The 18,933-nt window shown below is 48.3% G+C and overlaps 1 protein-coding gene across 1 annotated transcript in view; it reads left to right on the top strand.

Annotated features, from left to right (window-relative positions):
* PDZD2 (PDZ domain containing 2) overlaps nt 1-18,933 on the top strand; it is a 378,282-nt gene that overhangs the window by 100,403 nt on the left and 258,946 nt on the right. The window contains exon 2 of the mRNA XM_060146915.1: nt 6,167-6,281. The gene's annotated coding sequence lies outside the window, so the exon portion shown is untranslated. The remainder of the gene's footprint in view (nt 1-6,166; nt 6,282-18,933) is intronic.

An 18,933-nucleotide genomic window follows, 5' to 3' on the forward strand; every position in this document is an offset into this window, starting at 1 on the left:
CATCCTCAAGCCCTGCCTTTGCCTCAGGCAGCTCACCCTTGCTCTCTCCTTTTCTGACCACTGCTGGCTCCTGTGAGGCCTAAAGATTAGCCCATATTTCAGTCATTCAGTAAATAGTTAGTGAGCAGTTGTGATGTGACAAGTATTTGTCTAGATCTGAGGGATACCACAGTGGGCAAAACAGACAAAGGCCCTGTCCTTGTGGAGCTTGCATTCTAGTAGAGGAGACAGACAGTAAACATGATGCACAAATGTATTTATAACATAAGGCAAGGTCTGCTAATGACAGGAGCTAGGAAGCAACCAAAGGGGCATGAGAAGCTGGATAATTAGGGGTGCCATTCTAGGTAGGGTATTTGTGAAGGGCTGAGTGAGCTATGTGAGGTGGGGATCCATGTGAATCTGAGGCACAGATTGTTTCTGGCAGAGGGAACAGCAAGTGCGAGGGCCTGAGGCAGGAGCATTTTCACCGTATTCAAGAAAGAGCGAGTGGGTCACTGTTCCTGGTGTATTCCTAGCACCTAGAGGGCTGCTGGGCACTGGGTAGGGACTCGGTAAATAACCCAATGACCGTGCCTGGAGCGAAAAGGACAGGGTGGCAGATGAGGGAAAGACCTAGTCAGGAGTAAGGTATACAGCACCGTGAAAGCCACTGTGAGGACTTCAGATTTTATTCCAAGTATGATGGGAAGCTATTCAGTGTGTCGCGTTAGAAGAGTGACACGATCAAACTGCCTTTCCCCCAGTGTAGAGGATAGACTATGAGGGGTTAGGGGAGAAGCAGGGAGACCAGTGGGAGGTTCTTGCAGAGGACTAGGGCTAGGGGACTTGGGAGAAAGTGACGTCAGTGCAGATAACGAGACGAGTTTGGACTCCGAGTGCATTTTAAGGGTAGAGACTATGTGTTCTGAGGATGGGTGGGATAGAATGGGAAGTCAAGTCTGAACTGCAGGACTTTTTATTATACGTCAGCATTTGGGTGCAAAGACGATGTTAACCCCATGTGTTTGCTAACTTCCTGTTTGTCAGTTTCCTTGACATCCCCTGGGACATCCCCCTGGCAGGGCCTGGGTCCCAGTTGATGCTGCATTAAATGACGGCATACAGGAACAGCCAGTGCTACCGATTGATAACCTTGAGCCCTAACCCCATTCTGTGGCATCGGCACCCAGGGTGGTGGTTTGGGTGTTCTCAGTACAGGAGACCTTTGGGAGGGTGGCCCCTCTGTATCACTCGGTTGTCATCAGGGATTTATGCCGCCTCTGCAGGAGTTGGGCTGGGGGAGGAGGTGGGAACAGAACCCAGAAGTTCAACAGCCCAGCCCCCCTCTTTCCAAGTTTATACATCTTTGGGGGAGTGTTCCTCCCTGTTCCCTGCACACGCTGCTGTTTCTCTGCCTTTGCACATGCTCACCTTGTTCTCTCTTGAGCAGATCTCTCTTGCTTTCCTTGTCAAGATACCACCCCTTCCTCGAAGCCCATTCCTAATGTCCCAGCCAGATGTGGTTTCTGACGCCTCTGAACCCCATCGTGGTTTATACCTTCCTTATGACATCATCTTCTCCAGGGTCTTACCCAGTCTTTGGAGCTGGAATGCCCACAGTGAAACGATGAGCCTTAATTATCCTTGAGTTCCTCCCCCAAGGCCCAGTGCAGTCTCTTGAACCCAGTAAGCACTTGATAAACATTATTCAAATTGAAGTTGACTTCCTTTATGACTCATTTTCAGCAGCTGCAGGACACTTGTCTCCTAAAGAAGATTTGGGTCAGGAATCAAACAACCAAATGTCTAAGATATGTCAGATGGAGAACATAAATAAATGAAGTGAGATTAGTATTTTTGATAGAGATGCCATTATAAGAAAGATTTCACTTTCTTTGTCACCCTTTAAAAGATGGTAAGAGGAAATAGATGCAGGGTCTCTCTTGGGAGGCAATAGGGAGCGGTGGAGACTGGGGTGAACAAGAGAGTGTGTGCTGATCCATCCATCTAAAGTCGACAACAACCAAGCCTTGGCTCTAGACAGACATTGCCACAGTGTTCCTGGATAACCTGATTCGTCAAGAGAAGTTGCAAATTCAGAATTTTTGCATGGAAGACACTGATTCCTAGATGTTGGCAAATGATATCCCCCCACCTTTTTTTTTTTTTTTTTTTTTTTTGTCCCCAGCCAGCACCTTTCGGAGGGCCTGGCTCCAGTTTGGGACCTCTGATTTACATGTCAGACTTTTCCCCACTGAAGCAAATAGGTACATTTATCTTGAAATTGCAAGGAGATCTAGCTGCTTTTCATTAAAAAGAGGACCTTTGCATCCTGCTTTTATTCTCTAGCATTTGCTTTCCACTGTCCTGCTTTCATTTGAGTGGGAACCCCAGAGTTACTAGTATTAATCTGTGCCTGAATGCCAACTCCATGTGGCATAAGCGCTTCTATAGCTTGCCTTGAACTCTGTATAACGGGCTTTTTATTTTCCTCCAGGAGTGGTTTAAATGGAGTCTTCTGCAAAGCATAATTGGTTTTAAATTGTAGGTTTAATAATAATGATGTTGGGCTTAATGTAGTGCTTTTCGGCTTCTGCTGGCAGCCCTTGGCAGCCAGTCACTCATCAATCTGTATCCCTCTCTCTCCTCAGAAGGGGACAGCTGTTAGGGACCTGAGTCCCCTCACCACGTCCTGCTATGGACCACAGGGATGAGGCGGCCAAATGCCCGCTGCAGCCGGGGGCCGCTAGAGGAGAGCAAAGCTGATGGGCATAGGGGTCCGAGGCTGGACCATCAAGGCTCTTTGTTGTCTTTTCCCTCTCTTTCTTTGCCTTTGGGTCACCCCACAGCTCATTAGGAATTCTTTTGGAAGATGAGCAGAGGAATGCAAATCCTAAAGTTTTGCTTCTGTATAGAAGGTTTAATTGAGAAGATATATTAACTTAATTGGTTATCATCAGGCTTCTAGCTTCTTTCTGTACTTTAAATAACTTTTTTTCGTTTTCTTTTGCCATGGCCAATAAAGTGTCCCTTTAAAAGATTAAATCTTGTACTTTGGACTCTCCAAGTGGAAAGAGCTCTGGTTCAGAAATCAGAGAGCCAGGACTCTGATTATGACTCTTTCTAGAATGACCTGCATAAACTTAAATACAATACTCACTTCTCCTAACCTCATTTCTGAAGCATTGGGTGGATGAGTAGATTAAAGTACACGACCACCAATGTCCCTTCCAGTGCTTGTGATAGAGGACTTAAGTGTTTCTGTGAAATGACACCCAACTCCTCCTTGGATGACATTTGGTGTGTTTCAGAAGTCAATAAAAATGCCAACCTACATATGTCATACAAAAGACTAACTGAGGCTTGGACAAGTGAGGGCTTGTTCAGCGAAAACTCAGTGTCTGTGTTATAAAAAGCGCAGAGAAGGATGTTGGTATCGTGTGATGTGGAGCGTCCTGCTTGAAAATTACAGGCAGCGCAGTCAATGACAGGGTAGCAGCACCCGTGGCCAGCTGACGACCGCCCTTTGGAGGTTTCCCAGGGTCCACCCTTTGGACAAACCACAGACGTTCAGAACTTGTGGTCTAGTTCACCATCGATGATGACAAGCAGCTCCTCGTTTGTTTTGGGGTCTGAACTGCCTTGGCTTCGACCACCATTTCTAGATGGCTTTTTGTTTTTGTTGTAGACAGGAGCAAATTATAACGTGGGAAGAATGGATGAGGGTAAAAATGGAAACATGAAGCCTGAGGAAGTTTCTCTGGGCTTGGAAGTCTGCGGTGGCCATTTGGACCAGCGTTTTGGAGGAAGGGGTGCTTGCAGAGTTTGAAGGTAGCACACGTAGAATACCTGATTTTATACAACTGTCACCTGCAAAAAGCTGACCAGACAGCTGTATTCTGCCTCGCCCTCTCTTCTCTTTTGAGCACACTTTGCTCCTCGAGGCTCCAAGTCAGTGCATCAGTAGACTTTGCTATCTATATACCACTTTCAGTCTTTTTTCTTAATCTTTAGGTGGGTTGTCATATTTTTTTGTAGGGGAAAACGGACAACCAAAGTTAACAGGCTTTGTTCTTTCAAAATAAACATTCTTAAAAAGGACTGAACCAGGGGCTTCCCTGGTGGCGCAGTGGTTTAAGAATCTGCCTGCCAATGCAGAGGACATGGGTTCGATCCCTGGTCCGGGAAGATTCCACATGCCATGGAGCAACTACTCCGTGGCTCCATGTGGAGCCCGTGTGCCACAACTACTGAGCCTGTGCTCTAGAGCCCACGAGCCACAACTACTGAGCCCCTGTGCTGCGAGTACTGAAGCCTGCATGCCCTAGAGCCTGTGCTCCGCAGCAAGAGAAGCCGCCGCAATGAGAAGCCCACGCACTGCAGTGAAAGAGTAGCCCCCGCTCGCCGCAACTAGAGAAAGCCCGTGCACAGCAACAAAGACCCAACGCAGCCAAAAATAAATAAATAAAACAAATAATTTTTTTTAATTAAAAAAAAAAAGGACTGAACCTAACATGAAAGATAGACGTGGTGGAAGGGAAACCATGTCCTCCTTTTCCAGAAACAATTTGCCAATCTCTCTGTGAAACGGAATAACAGCTTCTGAGGGGCAGATATTAGCAGCTGGTGAAGACAACCCGGCCGGCTGTGCAGCGAGGGGAGAGGAAGGATGGGCAGAGCAGGCTGGAATATAAGGCTATGTGCTCAGTGCTCTAAAGAGCTGGACGTGGAGTAAACAGCCGCCCACATTGATTCCAGTTCTGAGAATTAGGGCCCCAATTTTGAGGTCTACAGATTAGGTACAGAAGACTGTTGTCTTCAGATTTCTTAAAAAGCCTTCACTCTTAAATTGCTGGCCACTAAGGTGTTAATGGCTGTAATTTAGGCCTCCAGATGCGCCCAGGGCTGCACAGGAATGGGACATAGAATAGTTTCATTCTGATGGGGAAAGGCAAGGACAGCACTAAACGAAGACGGGTCCAGGTGAAGCATTGCAGGAAGAGGCGGCCGGGTGCCTCCAGGACCTGGCGTGTGTCTGCATGTGCCTGTGTGGAGCGAAAGGTCACGTGCTTACCGTTGACATAAGAGACCTTTGGGAATGAGGCTCGGGGTTGAGATGGCGTTGAGAAACTGTCAGAATTTTTCTAAAGGCTGTCAGCTCCCTGAGGGTGAGGACCATTTCATTTGTTTATCACCACATCCCCAGCACCTACCAACCAATATTATTTTTCATTACTATTTGGTGGATAATTAGATAAAAGGAAGGGGGAGAGGAGCTGGGGAAGACCTCACACCAGCCCTGCCCAGCCATCCCATTGGCCCACATGGAGGCCTGTTCACGCTGCGGGTCTGTGGCCGGGTCACCCATGGTGACACTCTAGGGCCTGGTGGAGGAACAGACCTCCCCTGGACGCTTAAAGCAGAAAAAGCATTTATTGTGCTGAGCAGCCCACGAAGCCAATGGGCCCTGAGGATCAGAAGGGAGGAATCCAGGTGGACTGCATGGTGACAGCCAGGCGGCTTACAGGGCTGGTCTGGGGATGCTGGGCTGACTCGGCACCCACGACACTGCTGGGTATCCCTGGACATTGTCCTGCTGCTTCTGGCCCCTCAGTGCCGCCCCCTGCACCAAACAACTCCTAGATCCCGAGTCCAGAGTGAGCGGTCATGCCTCCACCCACTCGTGGGCTTGGGTCCTGGCTGTCCCCGCTGCGGCCAGCCCGGCAGGAGGCGGGGCACTGCCCTACACGTGACCTGGGGGCCTCCTTCCAAGTTGCTGGAGCAGGGTGGCCCTGCTGGGGAGGCCAAGGGAAAAATCACCATGTCCCCTGGGGGCAGGAGTTGGAAGAATCCTCAGTATGATGAGTAATCCAGTTAGCTAAGCAAATATGAAGAAACAAAATAAAAACAGCCCTGTATGCATCTTAGACTCTCATTTTGTTTTGAATCAAGGGCGACAAGGGCCAGCAGGTTACAGTGTATTAAGAACGTTAATGGCCATTCCCAGGGGCTAGGACAGCTTCCTGGCTGATGGGACACTCAGCGCATTCTTAAGGAAAAGTCTCTGTGAAAGAGAATGGTCAGGGCGGTTTTGCTGTTGGCTCGACTCCACCAGAGCTTTGGCGAGTTTCCGCGTCCCGGGTACGCACGAGGTCCGCCCTGACCCTGTCCCTTTCCTCCCGAGGAGCCGCCAGCTGCGCGGGACGGTGCTTTTTCTGGGAGCCTCACGTCAAGAGAAGGGGTCAGCCGGGGCCCGTCGGCCCAACCTCGCGCCCTGTGAAGTGCTCCGGCTTCTGAGGGTGAATTAACGCTTGTTTTTATTGTGCTGTTCATTCCAGCTCCTGCCTATCTCCCTAATTCATTCCGCATGTCTGGTCCCTTCTGCCCGAGGCGGTCACTGCCCAGGCCGGGGGGGTGGGGGGTGTGGGGGGGCAGGGGGGAGGCGGGAGGTGCGGTGGCTCCTCTCTTTTGTGTGTCTTGTCAGCCTGTCTGCTGGCAGCTCTGTCCACGAGCCCCCTGGGTTCACAGGGGCCTCTCCTGGGAGGTGCCTCCTCCCGTTCTCACCCACAGTGGAGTGGAAGCTTTTTGAGTGCCTGGACCTTAAGGCACTTGTATTTTATATCTTCTCTGAGCCTGACACTTAGCAGGGGCTCAACAAATCTCGTTCAGTCTGTGAGCAATTCGAAGCACTGGCGTGCTACCCGCCTTCAGCCTCCACGCCGGGGAGGGCGGAGCAGGGTCAGGCAGCCACTCCAGCCCAGGGGGTACCGTGATGGGACACCCCAGAGCTCAGACGGTGGAGGAGGTGCCCAGGTTCTGGTCTGGGGGTGCAGCACGCCTAAGGGGGGGCCTTGACATGTCTGCATGGCTCTGGGGCTGGGGACGCGGGACGTGATAGGAAGGTGATGGCCACTGGGAGGATATACCTTCTCACACGTGGACCCTGGACGGGCCTACCTGATGCAATCCCGTGGTCATGTGTCATCTTCAAGTGGGAAATCCTCTAATTTTGAGTTTTCCAAAATGTGTTTGTTTTTTCTTTAACATCTTTGTTGGCGTATAATTGCTTTACAATGTTGTGTTAGTTGCTGCTGTATAACAAAGTGAATCAGCTATACGTATACATACATCCCCATATCCCCTCCCTCTTGCATCTCCCTCCCTCCCACCCTCCCTATCCCACCCCTGTAGGTGGTCACAAAGCACCGAGCTGATCTCCCTGTGCTGTGCGGCTGCTTCCCACTAGCCATCTATTTTACATTTGGTATTATTTATAAGTCCATGCCACTCTCTAGGCAGGCAGGAAAACTCTTCAAAATGTGTTTTTTGGAAGAGTTTTCCTGCCTGCTTCCCTCCCTCCCTTCCCTTTCTTCCTCCCTTCCGCTTTCCCTTCCCTTCTTAACCTGTCCTTTCCATCTTCTCTCTCCCAAAGCAGAAGGGCAGAGAAGGCACCCCAGGTGGATAAATGTGTCCATTTCAGAATTTACCCATTTCCTCCTAAAGTATGGAAGGGTGTGGTCTCTGCCTTAAAAACAAAATGCTAGGGCTTCCCTTGTGGCGCAGTGGTTGAGAGTCCGCCTGCCGATGCAGGGGACACAGGTTCGTGCCCCGGTCTGGGAAGATCCCACATGCCGCGGAGCGGCTGGGCCCGTGAGCCATGGCCGCTGAGCCTGCGCATCTGGAGCCTGTGCTCCGCAACGGGAGAGGCCACAACAGTGAGAGGCCCGTGTACCGCAAAACAAAACAAAACAAAAACCCCCAAAATGCTAGAGGAATAAAGTGTGAGAGCAACAGCTCCACTCTTCCCAAACGGCCTCCACCTCTCCGTCCTCGCTCCCACCCCCCACCTGTTTCCAGCTGGTTCTCACCCTCTATGAGCCATTAGCTTTGCCCCAATTCTAACCCCATTAGCAAGACTCATACAACCCGTGATCAGCGAGCCCCCGGGGGCCAGAACTTCTAATCATCAGCCCCCGCCTCCCTTGGTCTGCGCCCACCCACTCCCCCAGTCTCTTACTCTATCGTTTCCGCTGTTGTTATTTCTGGGTGCCTGGGAGCAAACAGCGTGACTAGCTGCTGCACAGTCAACGTGTGTTGGGACCACCCTATTCATAACCGCACTGTGTTTTAACAAGGATGCCTTTGAACAGCTATCAGTGCACACACACCAGGCTCTTTGAGGAGGCTTCCAGGGGAGCGAATCTTCCTAGTATGAAATTAAAAGATCAGTTCTTTGTTCCTTCACCCAAAACTTTGGTTTAGCCTGATTGGCTGGCCCTCTCCCTGAAGCCCAGCATGTGGTCCATGGAACGTTGTTAGGTGCTTTTAGTGAGTAAGGTTTGGGAAAACACAGTTAAACAAACCTAAAATCTCTTTACCAAGGGGCTTCTCAGAAGTATTAATAGGTTAAGTTCGGTGATGGCAGGGGCCATATCTGTGTTCTTCATTCCTATGGCTAAAAATGAACAAAAATGAGAAAATGCGTCATGAATTTCCAAGAGGAGATATGGTTTACGGCCTCTTCCGACTTCAGGACCCAGCATTTGCAGAGCATCTCCCAGGAGAGCCTTGAGGGCATCTTGCTCTAGGCGAAGCAGGCAGGAGGGGTGGGGAGCGTGTTTCTTGGCCAATATTTCATCTCCTTAAGGAAGCGGAGTAGGAGTGGAGGAAGCGTTGCCCTTAATGGATAAAGTGGCCATTGGAGTGGTGGCTCTTACGTTGAACTCAAGCAGAATTGCATTGAAACATGTATTTACGGAGCATCCATCATGCACTGGGAGTGATTCTTAGGAAATGTGCAGGCAATGTACTGGGTGCTTGAACAATAGTGAACCAAACATGGTTCCGGGTGTGAAATAACTTCAGCAGTTTCCGTGAAACAAGCCTAGAGGAATAATCAGAGAACTATGAAAGACAGTATATGCTGGTGAACTGAGCCATATGATACCAACAATAAGTGGTATGAACAGTGAAAATAGGGGAAAAATTGGACATGCCTAGGGTTATCAGGATGACATTTGGGAGAAAGTGGAACCAGATGTCAAAGAATGGGAGGGATATGGATTGTAGAGCAGCCGAATGTAATTGTCCCAAGGGATCCCAAGAGTTCTTTGTTTTGTCCACACTTAGGTACCCTAAGCACTTCGTCCCCAGCACACAGTAGCTGCAATAACATTTGTTAAATGAGTGATACGGTGGAGGAGGGAGGAAGGGCATTTCAGAAGCCAGCAGCGGAGCAGAAGCTCTGGGGTGGGAATGTGTTTACTCTGTTGGTGATGTGAGCAGCAGTGGGGTGGGGTGGTGGGGTAGAGCCGTTAGGAGGTATTGAGTGATAAGATGGGGCCAACTTGTCAAGAGTCTTGAATGCCAGGATGGGAATTCAAATGTGATGTTGTAGATTCTTAATTTACGAAGATAACATGGGAAAGCGACCACAGGAAGAGCCACCAAAATGGAAAAATGACAACAGCAGCGGTCTGGTTATTAGCCTGATGACTGACTGCACGGTAGGCAGGAGGAAATCAGACTCTTCCAAATGGGCGGTAGCAGTGAGAGTATAGCAAAAAGAATCTGAGAGACATTCTAAAGGAGAGAAATAGGTTTGGGGAAATAAAAGAGAAGGAGAAAGTAAAGACAACACCCAGAACTTGAATAATTAGAATGTTGGTACCCTTGGAGGGAAGAAACAGAGGCAGGTCTAAAAGTCCAGATTTTAGCGTAGTCAGAGCATCCCACTAGATTTGTCCTGAAGATGGTTGAAAATGTGATGTTGAAGTTTGCATGAGAGGTTTCAGAGAGGAAAAGGAGAAAGCTAAGGGCTCAGGACTGCCCCTGGTACCTCCTCCCAAAAGATGGAGGGTAAGTTTGTGGCCAAGTTGATATTTACTACGGGAGAGTTTGAAGCAGACATTGAAGGATCAGGTGTAAGAGCCAAAGAGACCTTATGGAAATTTCCTGAACCAGAATCTCCGGGCATCTGGACATCTGGATTATAAACAAGCATCTAATGGGATTCCATGGACACGATGCCTTGAAGACCGTGTCTCTGCTGCCCGCATCTCATGCCAATTGGTTAAATGTTATAGGAGAAAGGCCACTTGAATATTCACAATCCACCAGTTCATGCACACTGGCTTAATAGGCAGTTTCTTACTTTCTGGAGGTGGTCGAAATAAGTTAACTCATTCAAAAATTTTCATGGCACCAAAAGCTAAATGAGAATTCGTGAGCCGTTGTGTTGAGGCACCATGGCCAGTCAATATTCAGACAGAGCCTCTGGATATGTCATACGGCTTGAGGATTTTTATCTTCTTTTACTTAAAAAAAATTTTTTTTAACATAGGATTTTTAAAGTCATGAGCAGAATAATAGAATAGACTCTTTATATTTTTTGTGTAAAGACCAGACTGATTTAGCAGCAGTAATATCAGACTGAAGGAGTGACCACATTCTCTTGATTGTATATTGGGGTTAACAGGAGCCGAAGGCCTTAATGTGAGCAGGCTGAGACCAGGGCCAGACTGGGGACCTGACGCCTGGAAATCACTAGCACGGTATCCAGAATAAGAAGCACAGGGAGTCCAAGAAGCACTGTCCAAGGGCAAAGTCAGAGGTGAAGACCAGCAGGCGCAGGGACAAAACCAGAATGCTGAGGGGTAGGGCAGGCACATAAGTGACCAAGACTAATTCTTTTATGTGTGCATGTGGTAAAGTACACAAAACATAAAATTTACTGCTTAACCATTTTAAACTGGCATTAAGTACATTGACAATTCAGTGGCATTAAGTACATTCACAATGTTGCACAACCATAACCGCTATCTAGTTCCAGAGCTTTTTCATCATCCCAGAAGGTAACCCCATTCCCATTAAGCAGCCCCTCCCCATCTCCCTCTCCCCAGAAGGTAACCCCATTCCCATTAAGCAGCCCCTCCCCATCTCCCTCTCCCCAGCCCTGGCACCCAGTAATCTGCTCTCTGTCTCTATGGATTTGCCTGTTTCAGACAGTTCATATCAATGAAATCATATGGCCTTCTGTAACCTGCTTCTTTCGCTTAGCATAATGTTTTCAAGGTTTATCCACATGGTAGCACGTGTCAGAATATCATTCCCTTTTTATGGTTGAATAATATTCCACTGTGTGGATATACCGCATTTTGTTTATTCATTCTTCAGCTGATGGACGTTTGAGTTGTTTCCACCTGTTGGCTGTTGTGAACAGTGCTGCCATGAACACTCATGTACAAGTTCTATTTACACACCTGTTTTCAATTCTGCGGGGGTCTATACCTCAGAATACAAATGGTAATTCTGTGTTAGCTCCTTGAGAAATTGACAAACTTTTCCAGAGAAGCTGCACCACTTTACCTGCCCCTCAGCAATATGTGAGGGTTCTAGTCTCTCTACATCCTCACCAACATGTGTTTGACTAATTCTTCTTGTAAGTTTCACAGCCAGGTGCTTTCTCCAGGGCCGGGGGCGGACCCCAGTGGGGTGACCTCCAGTGGTCTTCAAGACCCAGCTCTCTGTGACCGCAGCCATGATGGTGATCGATGGAGAGGACGGGCCTTAGCCAGATGCCTGAAGTTCGGCTGCGCAAGCTTGATTCACGATTTCAGCACCTTCATGGTGTCTGCCTTCCCGCTCAGTCACTCCCTCTGATGTCCGACTCACCTTCCAAAAGTTCCCAGCACATCTCATGCTAGCGTTGGCCTTTCCCTCCCTTTAACAAGACTGCTCAACGCTTGAACCAGTTCACAGTCGTGCAGCAACTTTGATGGAAGCCATGTGTCATGGTGGTTTTGAGTACAGCTGGCTGAGTGCAATCATTGGCCACAAATCAAAGCTCATTAGACGGAAGCATTAAATAAATCAGGACTGGGGAAGGAGGTGACTGTAAACGGAGGGCTGAATGTGAGAGATAATCCAGTCTGCTATCTCTAGTGTCTTTCCCACTTGGAGTGTTTAAACTTAGCCTGACGTTTATAGGCATTTTTCAGCCTCTTCTCCTGCCCCCATCCCCCTGCCACACACTTCCCCACAGTGATGAGCAAACTGGGAATAATTTGACTTGAAATCAAGGTGGAGCTCAGGAGAGCGGGTAATTAAGAATGTGATTTTTTTTTTTTTAAGCACTAAGGGAGTTATGAGAAATCAGAAACGCCTTTTCCCTTTGAATAAGAGTTACTGGTTTGTGAGGGCAATGACTGAGACATCACTGTCTGTGTTCTAGGAAGCTGCGGGGTGCTAAGAGTAGCCCTCAGTACTTCCTAATACCAGGGTGAAACTTGCCAGCATCATCATGACCTCTGGCTCCTGCCCACAAGGTACCTCATGCCAAGGGCTGTAGCCCCCACTGGCCCTCTGGTATTGGACTGTCAACCTGAACTGTTTCCTATGGAAAGCAGTCCCCAGTCTTCCGGGCGGGTTCCCAGCACGCAGCCCGCTGTCCACTTCAGCCGTGGAGCTCTGCCCTTACCAGCCGTGTGGTTTCTTCTTTAGGGCAGATCAAAAGAATAAAGACCCTCACCATCCTCAGTAACAACCACCGCCTGCCACAAAAAGAGAGTGATGTTCACAGACCGCACGGGAGGGAAAGAACTACTCTGGCAAATAAGTCATGTGAATCTTAATGATGTGTGTGCTCTCGCATATAACATGAATTTAGGAACATGGAAACTGAGGAGGTGGAGAGGAAGTGACGTCAGCAAGATGGCAGAATAGGAAGTCCCAGACACCCCTTTCCCCAGGAAGAGATCTACTCAACAACTGTACATGGACCAATTGACTTTGTGAGAAATCCAGAAACCAGTTAAGAGGTTCCTGCAACCCAGGTGGGCATGAAACCAGCTTCTTGAGGCCAGTCACGTGAGTACAAGTTGGAAGTGGCCAACAGCACACAATCAGTCTTCAAAGAATTTGAAAATAGAGGATAATAAAATAATAAAATATGAGATCAATGTGTAATGACTCACAGTAGAGGCCTCACATGAAAGGGGGATGGTCTGGCCCTGGAATACTGAAGACAGAAGCATTAAGGAGACAAGCCCCAGGACACTGGGCAGGGCACCTGCTGTCCACTCCTTCAACACTTCTGCTAAGGGTGACCAATGTATCAGCGCCCAGAGAGGAAACTCCTCCTACTCCTCCATGGAAGATGCTCTTTCTCTCTCCCAGAGCATCAGTGGCCACACTTCTCTCTAGTTTGGAGCTTCAAACTTCAACTTTACACCCAAAAGCTAAGATTGGGAAAGGACTTTTTTTTTATTGTTTTAAGTGAAGGATTTTGAAGATGGTAATTTAAGTTACAATGAAGATAAAAAGCAATTTCCTGCCCACCACTTCTTGCCCTCTCTTCTTTTTTCCTCTTCCTCCTGCCTTATTCGCTGAAAAATGCAGCTTGAGAAAATATGACCCCAGGGAACAGTGGATGTGAGAAAGCTGTGTACCCTGAGCTGAAAAGCAATTAGCTGCCCCTGAGCAGTCTCCGAGCAAGCAGAGGCGTGTCCCTGAGGCAGGAAGACATCACCATGATTTAGTTCTGTGTTGGTTGGTTTGCTGACAGCGTGCTGTGTGTCCTCGGGCCCCATAAGAAATGGCTGGTGAAGACCGAGGTCACCACTTCGCCCAGCTGGACCATATCTTTGCAGTGACCCGAGGGTCAGTGAGTAAGAAAGAGAAGGCTGAGGCCAGCTATGACCTTGAATATGTATCCAGCTGTGAGCTGTTGCCTAGGCTTCAAAATGGTAAATTAAGATTATGCCTGCTTGGTTTTTGCTTCTTTATGTTTAAAAAAGAAAAACTCCCTTTATAGTCCTATATCCCATAGTCTGAAACTTGGAAGCCCACATCTGAAAGATGCTAATAAATATAAAAAAGAGTTCCATGGTCAGTAAGCTTTAACAGCACTGGTGAAAGCCTTCAGCAGGTGTCTACAGTACAGGACTGCTCAGAGCCTTCTGTAGGAATTTTGACTCTAGGAAGGGTGTGCAGCAGACAGCAGTTCTCAAATGTACCTGATTATGGAACCCTCTTCAGTCCGGTGGCTCTTGGAACTGTCATTCAGTAGAACATGGCTGGCAGCTCTGTACCTGTTCCTCAGTTCAGACCTTTCATTGTCTGAGTTGATCTGTCAAACTAGATGACTCAATACCTTGTATACATTTCTCTTCTACATGATGGTTTTGACCCATTTTGACGATGTTTTATAAAAGATCCATCCACCAGCTCGAAGAGGAGGCCTATTTAAAGGTTTCAGATGGCCTTACCATCTGCAGCTTTAATGATGAGGACAGAGGCCCAGAGAGATGAAATAGTCGCCCATGGCCACACTACCGGCCAGGCAGCGCAGAGCTGGGCAGTGTGAGCATGTAGTGCCTGCCTGCAGGCTCAGGGTCCTCCCTCAGGCCCTCACTTTTCCATGCATGATCTCCTTTGAGCCTGAGGTCATGGCTCATTGTCTTGCTTCCTGGTTTGTTCCTTTTTTTTTTTTTTTTTTTTTTTTTTTGCGGTACAAGGGCCTCCCTTGTACTGTTGTGGCCTCCCCCGTTGCGGAGCACAGGCTCCGAACGCGCAGGCTCAGTGGCCATGGCTCACGGGCCCAGCCGCTCTGCAGCATGTGCGATCTTCCCAGACCGGGGCACGAACCTGTGTCCCCTGCATCGGCAGGCGGACTCTCAACCACTGTGCCACCAGGGAAGCCCCCTGGTTTGTTCTTAACCCATACTTCTTGAGAGGATTTATCCAGGTCCCTTATGCCAACTGGTATTTAGCCATTTTCCCTTTGTCCCAATTTAGGTAGCGAGATCCCTCGCCAGATATTTTTTGGTGACATATTTGAAGGCAGAGTAATACATTGGGAACAACCAGGTCCACTCCTTTGGAACAGTGGCTTCTTTACTAGCCTATCTTTTCACCTGTGAGATCAGTGCTTCCTTCTGAGTTGTTGCACCTAGAGCCTTGGTTCAGCCAATGGCAAGAGGATAGGTGGTACCAAGTGCATGGAACCAGGTCCTGGAGTTAGGTCTCTGTCCACCAGGAGAGGTGGGCAGGATTTCATATCATAGAGATCTACGAATAGCACGCTGTGGTTCAGGCAAACAGCTGCACCAGGGTCTCCAAAGGCTGGTGGAACTCAGTGAAGGGCGGGCTGACAGGCAGCTTGCAACACACTCCAGCTGTCAGTGCAAGAGGCAGGGCGGTCTTCAAGATGCTAAGATGGGAAGTAGCAAAAGATAGATGAGGCTCGGTGGTTAGAACTGAGAGCGTGATCAGGACCGAAGCAGCGACGGGGGATGAACTGGTGCGGACTCTAGGGGTATATACTGCTGAGCCGCTCTCCAGCCTTTCCTGCCAGATGTTAACGGTTGCCCCGACAATTACTGACGGTGCTGAGCAGAGGTAGGTAGAGGGCTGGAGGGATCACAGGGGCTCACACGTAGGGAGAGGCGAGAGGCTGAGAACCCACAGCGCCCTCTGCTTACCCTCGTGTAACACTTGTAATTCCCAATCTTCACACTCACAAATTCTCTAAAGATGGGGACAACGCCTGTTTTGTTCACCTTTGTGCTGCCTGAGCACGGCGCTGCCCCTGCGGTTCTCAGTAAATGCTTTCAGAAATGAATGAGTGAATGAATTGGAACTATTTAACAGTAGTGGAATTAAGTCTGCACAGGAGGCGATGCTCAAGGAGCTTGAATTCTGTGTCCTTACATTGGAGAGGGTGGATGTGTGCTTGTGAGTACCTCCCGGACACGGTGATTTTCCAGACCCCTCAGGCTTGAGTGGCTTGTCTTTGAGTCAGCGCTGACCAGACAGCCTGGATGGGGCATGAAGCTCAACTAACCTGGATGGAGGCCAACATAGTTGGCTTCCGAGGCTGCAAGTCTGTTTCTAGTTTGAACAATTTGTCCAGTAAACATTCACCAGGCTCTGTTTCACCTCACTGAGGATAAAAGGGAAGCTTTGGATCAGAACCCTAGAGCCAGACTTCAGACCAGCAGCGACGTTTCAAAAATCACCAAGCAAATGTTTTCCAATTACCCATTGTAATTTGGCATTTCGATATCAGAAAAGGACAGCCGATCAGACATTAAAAAGTGCACAGCCTCCGAGTTTACAAATAGGACCAAAAAAATCAATATCAACTTAATTTTGACTAATTGAGCGAGGTTTCCACCCAGGCTAGGAGGCTGGCTTTTATTTTTAAATTGTTCCTGCTGATATTTTAAAATCCTGTTGTGTTCTGATTCACTGAAAAATGGAAGAAGTCAATTAATTTTTAATGCAAGATGCAGAGTTTGGATGTGCCTGAGTGGCTTTCGGAGTGTGGCAGGGCTCCAGCGAGGCCGGAGTCCACAGTCACAGGACACAGGCTATGGTAAGGAATTTTGGAGTCACTTAGCTCATCAATAACGTCTTGATTCTTGTTGATGAAAACTTTGGGACTAAATGCTAATTAATGCCTTTCAAGGAACCAGATCTGGATTTTGTTGTTGTTTTTCCTTGAGCTCAGTGAAGTTTCTTATGGGTCCCCCAGTGAAGTCCTTATAACTTATCTGCCCTCTTCCGTCATTTCACCAAGACTTACATGCTCTGGCAGGCTGACACTGACTCTTTGCAAAAATGAAAGACATGTCACTGAAAATACTCGTCAGGCTCAAGGAAAAGCATTGTGAGTTTTGCATAATCACAAACAAAGGAAAGTAGGTCCCATTTGGAAGCTGTTCTGTCTGTGGAAGAAAGAGAAAAGAGGGGGGCTTCCCCGGTGGCACAGTGGTTGAGAGTCCGCCTGCTGATGCAGGGGACGCAGGTTCGTGCCCCGGTCCAGGAAGTACCCACATGCCGCGGAGCGGCTGGGACCGTGAGCCATGGCCGCTGATCCTGTGCGTCTGGAGCCTGTGCTCGGCAATGGGAGAGGCCACAGCAGTGAGAGGCCCGCGTACCGCAAAAAAAAAAAAAAAAAGAAAGAAAAGAGGATGAAGAAGAAGTGTCAGATGATTTAGTTTTATCGCGGCTTCTTAAGCCCAAGCAGTGGTGTCAGAGGCCTGGGATCTGACCTCACGCTCACACTCTTGTGTCTCCCCCAAGCTAGAAGAAAGCCTGTGCAAGTCAGGCTCCGTGAGATGTGTGGGCCAAAGGGAACCAATGGAGTCAGTGGATGTATCCCTCATGTGTGCTTCAGCGAGTCTCATGTGCAGCTGGCATTTGGGAGGGGAGACAGTGTTTGGGGGCTTATCTGGGGTTGGGAATTCATTCTGAGTGGCTGTAGTCTAGGTAGCCCAGGGGCACTCCCTGTTCACTGGCTATGGTTGGCTGTCAGCGGGGCTTAGAAATTGTAAACAGGGCTAGGATACTCAGAAGGCCCAGGACAGGCGCTAACTCACCTGGTCTCTAGGGCTCTGGGATTCCTTGGACAAGGCCAGATTCCTTGAGAGAGGCGCTCATAGCAATGGCCATCCCAGAATTGTCTGATACAAACGAAATCCAGTGGCTTGGAGAGCTCTACACACTTGCACTCAGAGGGAAGCTTTGTGTGTAAAGTAACAAACCAAGGCAGTTTCTCTGCTGTACCTGCAGCTTTCTTAGACTTTCAGTGTTAGGAAAAAAAAAAAGCAACTATGCTGTGAATGGCCTCAGCTCTGGGTCTTGCCTTCTGTCTTTTCACTTTCTTTTGCCTATCGTTTTCATTTTTTCAGTGTACCTCGCTTTTTGCAGGAGTTGTGGTCTTGAAAATTTTGCACGGTTTCTTTTGTGTGTGTGTGTAAACCAGAGTGTGTGGTTAAATCATTAGAGAAGCTTGCTGTTAAAGGAGACATTGCAACGATGCAACTTGTAAAAGGAAGAATCCTTTGGTTGTACAAATAGGCACGATTTAATGGAACTGCTCGGGAGTGAGCTTTGAGTCTAATGTATTTGTTCATAAATTGGGAACTTCTGTGACAGTAGATGAAATTCTGCCACTCTGACAAAAGAGGAAGTAGAGAGTGATATAGGGCTTGTCTGTGACTATTTTATTATTCATGTAACTATTCAGAACTCTTGGCGGGGGGGTTGCCAGTCTCTGTGGTCGCTGCAGTGTATTTTGGTGTTTATCTTGTGTATAGCTATCTTGTCCTCCCTAAGTTTATCAGTAGCATCTTTAGTAACTTTGAGTCAGGGCAGACTCGGCATAGGGCACTGAGTTTATTACAGTCTATTCCATCCCAGATCAATGGGGGTGTTTTGTCAGTTCCCAGGACCACCAAAGTCGGTGTGGATTTGCACCATGCGGAGAGGCAGAGGATGTGGAGGTAAGACAGAGTCTGGCAGGTCTGCTGTTGGGTTGGCCAGCATCCATGGACAGGAAATCTAAGTCAAGAAGGAGGCGAATGCAGGTGGTGGAGCCAGGTCCAAATTGAAAACGAGTAGATCATTTCCTCACTGGCAAGAGCCAGGGCTGTGGTAGACCAGAAAGATAGGAGTGTTTCATGAGGCCAAGGTCAACTGCCTGCCAAGTCAAAGGACGGTTGAAGCAAGAGTGGCTGTGGGCATAGTGGAAAGACCTGGCCCTTCCACTCACTTCCACCTGAACTTGGTCTCCCTGGGCCTCAGTTTCTTCAACCTCTTTAACACATGGTTAGATTAGATGAGTAACTTTCAAACTTATTTTTTTTAGGTACTGGGACCCTTCCTTAAAGTAAGATTTTGATAAGAAAACCCAACATACATCAAAAAAAAGGTGGATGTACTCCAGTTGGCATCGAGGGGGGCAGGACTGGGCACCCGAGCCCCAACTACTTGGCCCTGTCTTATATATCATGGTGATTCCTTCACCTCCCAAGGACAGCATTAAAGGATATTGGATAAAATTTTAAAATCCTTTCTAGCTCACAGGTTAGCTAACAAGACTTTGAAATCATTGCTGCCTTTTTTCTAAAGCTGCTCGTGAGTTAGTTCCTAGACACTTCTACC

Source organism: Lagenorhynchus albirostris, chromosome 3 (genome assembly GCF_949774975.1).
Source record: "Lagenorhynchus albirostris chromosome 3, mLagAlb1.1, whole genome shotgun sequence".
Taxonomy (NCBI): Eukaryota; Metazoa; Chordata; class Mammalia; order Artiodactyla; family Delphinidae; genus Lagenorhynchus; species Lagenorhynchus albirostris.